This window comes from Motacilla alba, chromosome 1 (genome assembly GCF_015832195.1).
Source record: "Motacilla alba alba isolate MOTALB_02 chromosome 1, Motacilla_alba_V1.0_pri, whole genome shotgun sequence".
Lineage (NCBI taxonomy): Eukaryota > Metazoa > Chordata > Aves > Passeriformes > Motacillidae > Motacilla > Motacilla alba.
This window is the reverse complement of record NC_052016.1, coordinates 3297795-3304723: the sequence shown is the minus strand read 5'-3', so window position 1 is coordinate 3304723 and position 6929 is coordinate 3297795.

The window sequence follows — 6929 nt, the reverse complement described above, 5'->3', positions numbered from 1 at the left end:
TGTGAAAGAGCGTGTAAAGTGGTGGGGGAAGATACGGAAAAACACAGGTGGGAAGACAACTTTAGCTTGAACTGTTCCTGTCCTCTGCAAAGGAACCCTGCTGTCTCCATCATCCTCCTCATCCCTCCACCTTCCACAGAAGCAGGAAATGCAGAACCATTTCCACACTTTTAAATATAGATACTAAATAATGCTGGCCCTAAGGCACTTGATCTTCCTACCAAACTGTGTCTTGCTGTTGCTTTTGATGTAGTCACCCTGTGAAGAACCATGGCCTTGGGGGTTTTCTGGGGAATGGGTCTTTCTAAGTGGGAGGCATTGAGAGGGTAGGCCCCTGGTCAGCCCTAAACACCTGCAGACTTATTTTTCCTTGTCCTTCAGCCTTAGTTTTCCTTGTCCCTGTGAAGGAAAAGAATCATAGACTGGTTTGGGTTGGAAGGGACCTTCAAGATCATCCCCTTCCAGCCCCTTGCCTTGGACAGGGGTAGTGCTACGTGTGGTCCTGATCCTGAGGGAGTTATTTTGTGTGAAAATAAAGCATGGGCTGTCATGATGAATGTGAGATTTTTTTTTTTCCCCTTTTCTCACACCATGGCTGCAGAGCACTCATTGTCTTCTCAACCTGGTCCAGTCCCATTTGCAGCCTTTTTTTTCCCTGAACATGGAACTATTTCTTTATTTAGACTGAAACCATGGGTGTCTCTTGCATGGGTGATAGTTGAAGGCTCCAAATTAGAGGCTAAAGGAAAGTTGTTTATTTTCCTCCCCCAGCAGAAAAAAAGAAATTTCATGGCAGTAGAAGTGTCCTGATCCATACAACACACACTAGTGTGTTTGGAAGAAGTAAAAATGCTCAAGCAAAAACATTGGAAGGGGCTGCCCAGGGAGGTGGTTGAGACCCCATCCCTGGATGTGGCACTCAGTGTTCTGGGGTGGGGATGGGGTACAGCTGGGGCTCAATGATTCTGGACATCTTTTCTAGCCTCAGTGGTTCTGTGTGATCTATTCCACGAAAACCTGCTCTCCTGCACTGGATTGGGTCCACACAGGGGTTCAAGCTGTAGCCCAGGGTGACCCAGAAGACAATCATTAAAGGATATTTTCTCACAGCGCACACAGAAAGCCCTGCTCTGTGTTCTCAGCCACCCAGCATCAAAGAGGCTGTTGAAAGCAGTCTGGCTGAATTCTTCACCTTCTTCAGGACATGCCTCCCTGTGCTCCCAGCTGCCAGCTTTCCTCATGAGACAGCAGTCAAAATAAAGTCTTGCAGTTGGCACCTACCCATGGCTGGCATAACACCTCTAATAACAGAGTTTGACTTCAAAGTCTTTGCCTTTCCCCCCCTTTTTTTTAAATAATTAAAAGAAAAAAATAAAGAAAAAAAGTAGAGCTCCATCCCAAGTAAAACACCACCTCTGGGTTGGGAAATCTATGAGCCACAAATGCTCAGCATCCAGGGGACTTTTCTGAGAAGCATCTGTCAGCTGCTCCTCATTCTCACACTCACCCTGAGTCTGAGCTGTGGGCCACAGCAGGTACAGGTGAGAGGGAGGATGGGGCAGATGATGGATCCCTTATCCCAGTGCTTTATCCTTTATCTCCACCAGTGGCAGGAGGATTGAGCAAACCTGGCCACTCTCTGCTGGTGGTTCCCCAAGTGAACCCCCATCCCCTCATGGTGCTTGGCCTCTTGGAAGGGACACCCTGCCTGTTTCTTCTCTTTCTAACTTTGGGATTTCTCACCTTGACCAGCCTAAAAGGAAGGAGCCCCCTTGGCCACTCTCTACTGACTTGTCCTCAAGCACTGGAGACCAGCACCTCACCCAGGCTCTGAGGTGAGGGCACACCTGTGTTGTGCTCAGCAGCAGAACAAAGCTGTTTTATCTGTACCCTGATGCTTTTCTGGCTTTTTGGCAGTCCCTGCACATTGAGCTGATGATTTCAGAGAGTTGTCAGCGATCCATCTCCTGGTAGCTACCGTTTCCAAGTTTAGCATCACATACACTCAGCTTGGGTGATTTTTCCTTGGGTGGATTTCTTTAAACTAACCTACACTGACACTCACCTGCCACCTTTTTGTGTGCTGTGAGGTCCTCCAGGAGTTCCTCACCAGCACTCTGACATTTGGCTACTGAAACTACTCAGCATTATCTGCAAACCTGGAGTTTCTGAGTTTCTGACCCTGCTGGCTGTTAGTACGCCAAGGACCAAAGGGATGGATGCAGGATTCAGCCCTTCTTCTGTTTCTAGTTCCCATCTCTTCCATGGCTCTTTTGATGCTCTTTCCAAGGATGACCCTAATTCTGACAGGGTAAAGAGCTGCCAGACCTTGGCCATGTGAGTTTATCTGGGGTCTCATGTTTCTCTTTGTTTCTCTGTGTGAAGTGGAGCACAAGTTGAACCCCCTGTGTTCGCAGCATCATGTGACTGCAGCAACCTTCATATGCCAGACACGTGAATGCTCAAAAGGCTAAAGAGGGAATGAAAGGTGTCCCTGTAAGCCAGAAGAATGAAAAAGTCACCCTAGGGCTCACAGCCTTTGGGAAAGGTAGCCAGGAACTCACGTCCAGTGTTTGCCATGTGATGTGCCCTCTGCAGCCACACAATCAGTGAAGTTATTAAAAATAAATAAGATACTGGTCAGTAACAGTGTAATTTGCTCCGTGCAAATCGAGATTTTCAAGTGATAAGTTTTTGGGTATGAATAAAGGAGTTATTAAGTAATTCTGTGCTTTGGGGAAGAAGCATCAGAACCCAACATTTTTCTTCCTTCTGTCTCTACCTCTCTCGGCATTTACAACGAGGTGAATGATGAACTCAACAAAATATGAATAGCAAGTATAACAAATGTAATGAAACCTCTGCACATGCAAAATGTGGGGGTGTTGGAAGATATTTTTCCCGGCTGCTTTGTAGATAGCTAGAAAAATTGTCCAAAATCCCATGTATAGAATGTTTACCATGGTTTTCTGCATCCTGACCTAAAATGAGAGAGCAAATGCAAAAGTCCTGATACAATTCCTCTGAAGCCTGCGCACCCCAAACCTGTTTGTTCTTTATTGTCTTTCACTATGAGCAGAGCCAGAAGGGAAAAGAGGTTTGTCTATGAATTCCTTGGGCTGTGGAGGGAAATCCGGAGCTCAGAGGGAAGTGAGCAAGCTGAGCCAAAATCATGTGGTTTGGAAATGGAGGGAGATCCCAGCACGAGTGTGTATGGGGCTGGCTCATATCCCAGGGGCCAAAGGCAACACACAGAGGGGTAAAACCTGCAATCCCTCTGGAAAGCTGGTGGCCATGTCCTTCCTTCTGGAAAAGCAGTGTTGGACTCGTGGGTAGTGATGGAGCCACAGCTCCTGACCCACTCCGTGTACAACTCACCTGCATGGTCTGGGGTGGGATTGTTCATCACTGGAGGGTTTCCAGAGCCCATCTTCCACCTTAACCTTCTGAGTGAAGTGCAGAAGGGAAGGAAAGTGTTTTCCATGGAATAGTTGCAGGCTGAAAGTCCAGTGCAGTGAGAATAATTCCCCTTCTCCTTCATCTGGATGTTTGAGCCTGGGAGGGTGGAAGGTGTCCCTGCCCACGCAGGGGTTGGAACTGGATGAGCTTTAAGGTCTCTTCACACCCAAATCATTCTGTGATTCTTAAGCAAAATAAACTCATTCCTGCTTGGCTGCCTGTCTTGCTTGCTTGTATCTTGAATCAAACTTCATTTCTTTGTCTAACTTTTTTTTTTTCTTTTTTCCCCTGACAGAAGGCAAAGAACAATCCAGCAGATGCAGTTCTCCCATTTAGCTTCCTGCCATTCACAGGGAGCTCTCGTTCTCTTGCAGGGTGCTTTTTTTTTCCCTTTTTTTTTTTTGCCCTGTGGAAGAAGAGGAGCTCTTCCAAGAGAAATATCATTCCTCCTACATGCCTCTGAACAGACCTGTTTGTTTGTTTTCCCCATCCTGAGTGCCAGCCCTGGGAGATGCCAGGAACACGCTTCTTGCTGAAGCCAGGAGTGAGTCCCAAATCCCCTTCTCCCACACTCCCCACTCCTCCCTGGAGCCACTGCTGAGCCAGCAGGGACATCTCTGCCTAAGGATGGACTGGTTTGGAACAGTTCCCCCAATGTCCTGTGCACAACACTCCTTTTCTTCCTCATCAGACTCTATGCCTGCTGGCATCTCTTTTTTTTTTTTTTTTTTTTTCTTTTTTTTTAAACACATACAACCATTGTTGTTTACATAAGGAAAATTCCACTTTCTCCTCAAGGGGTTTGCCAGGTTCCAAGGCTTGGGGTGTATCTTTTCCACAGGCAGCGCCTTCCAGAATTCACAGACCTCTCCTCTTTTTCATGCACATGAACACTTTTCATTCCCTGTTTTTCAGCAATCTCTAAAATCCCCAGCTAAGCCCAGAGCTGAGATTGAGTCCTCATCCCATGACTGCGACAGGGAAGGAGATTCCTGCTCGTGAGGAGTGGACAGTGAGGCTGCTCCCTGTTTCTCTTCCCACACCTGAGTATCTCCAGCCTGCAGCAGCTCACAAATGGGGAATCTTCCACTGCCCTTGCAGGATCCCTGGGCAGACCTCACCCAGATACTCAGTCAGCGCTGTTTTTTTCCAAACCTTGAGGACTCCAGTGCCAAACTGCAGGCTGAGCGAGCTGATTCTCCCCCTATGCTCTGCTCTTGTGAGACCCCACAGCAGTTCTGCATCCTGGTCTAGGCCTCCTGCACAAGAAAGATGTGGAATGTGGGAATGAGGGTGGAGGAGGCCACTAAAATGCTCCAAGGGCTGGAGCCCCTGTGCTCTGGGACCAGGCTGGGAGAGCTGGGGTTGCTCACCTGGAGAGGAGAAGGCTCCAGGGAGAGCTCAGAGCTCCTTCCAGGGCCTGAAGGGGCTCCAGGAGAGCTCAGAGGGACTGGAGACAAGGCCTGGAGGGACAGGACATAGGGACAATGGCCTTCAGCTGAAGGAAGACAGGGTTGGATGGGACATTAAGAAAAAAATGGGACATTAAGAAAAAAATTCCTCCCTGGGAGGGTGGGCAGCCCTGGCACAGGGTGCTCAGAGCAGCTGTGGCTGCCCCTGGATCCCTGGCAGTGCCCAAGGCCAGGTTGGACACTGGGGCTGGAGCAGCCTGGGGCAGGGGAAGGTGTCCCTGCCAGGGCAGGGTGTGGAGCTGGATGACTTTTAAGGTCCCTTCCAACCCAAACCATTCCATGAGTCTGTGAAATGGCCCTGCCAGGGGTAACGCCAGCACCTGGGCAATTTTGACCATCATTGTGTAACTTTATCCAGCTCAGCCATGTGCAGTGACTCATTAAAAAAAAACCCAAAAACCCATCAGTGGAGACCACAGAGGTCCATCTCTGCTCCATCCTCCCATCCTAAGTGAGCAAAGCTTTCCACTAGCAGGAGAAAGATGTTTATGGGAAGCAGGATGGTGCTTCCAGCTCTCTGCAGAGCACAGCAACCGGAAAAGCCAGCACGGAACAGCCTCTCAGGGAAGAGCTTTCCACTGCAGCGAGATTGGGCCCGAGATGTTCATGTTTTATTACATCCATTTTTCTCCAAGAAATATTAAAATGCTCTCACTCTTTGAAGGGAGAGGGGAAATAAAGCACAGGAGGTGCCGAGCTGTCCCTAAGCAACGTATCAAATAAAACAATAAACTGTTCGCAGGCAGAATGGCTTTAAAAGGACCCACAGCACTTGCAGGCTGTCAGGGGAAGAATAGGAATGGAAATGATTCTGAAAATTATTAGTAATACCTTAACAACAGCCCCTTAATAACTCCCACAGAATCTTCTGTCACCAGCACAGCCGAGCTGCTGCTCCATGCCAATTACTGTCCCTGCATTTCCCTCTGCTTGAGAGGGATTTGCAGAGGATCCAGCTGAGACCTGAGTGAGATTCTGCTGCTGTTGCAAGTCCCCACTGCAGCAGCAGAGGTGGTGTTGGGTGGAAGCTCCCAAGAAACAGAGTTTAAAAGTGGCTCAGAAAAGGAACTCAGCCCTGCAGCTGCATTCCCACAGTGCCTTCCCTTGCAGGAGCATGGAGTGACAGGACAGGGGGGGGATGGTTTCAAAGGGAAAGAAAGTAGGGTTAGATTGAATATCAGGAAAAAAATCTTCCCTGTGAGGGCGGGCAGGCCCTGGCACAGGGTGCCCAGAGCAGCTGTGGCTGCGCCTGGATCCCTGGCAGTGCCCAAGGCCAGCCTGGAGCAGCCTGGGACAGTGGAAGGCATCCCTGCCATGGCAGGGGGTGGAACTGAATGACTTTTAAGGTCCCTTCCAACCCAAACCATCCATGACTCTATGATTCTGTGACTCTCACATTGCTCACAGAAGCTCTTTTGCTTTGGTTTTACATCCCAGAGTCATCCAGTCAAGGATCAGCAAACACTAAAGGCAGGGAGCAGGGAGAACGTGGCTTCTGCCTCGTCACTGCAGCCTGGCAAAGATTTCCCTGCCCTGTGGCCACCACTTGACTCCTCATTTCCTACAAGGCTTTTTTCTCCCATTTCTGGACAGCACGGGAGGGGCTGGGCATGGGAGTGGAAAGAGGGTCATGATCTTTATTGTTCCTTGTTCCTGTGCGTGGGAGGCAGGAGAAATAAAGAGAGCTGGTCCTTAGCAGCCTCTTTATAAATCAGAGCAGCTCCATCCAGGAAACACCCAGAGCACCTTATCAGTCCCTGACAGCCAACCCAGCTCCTTCTTGCCCTTCCTGGCCAGCACAGGGGGGACAAGAGGGGACAGGGACTGCCTTGGCTGCTCCCGGAGATCTTGGAGAACCGTGCAGGGCCTCTGTCTGCAGGGAGGGAAACAATCAGATCCTAAAGCAGGGCTCAGGCATCAAGTGGGATCTTGGAGTAACTCTGCTCCCAGCATGGCATAAAGGAAGCCAGGGGATGCCACAGGGAATACTGCACTGGC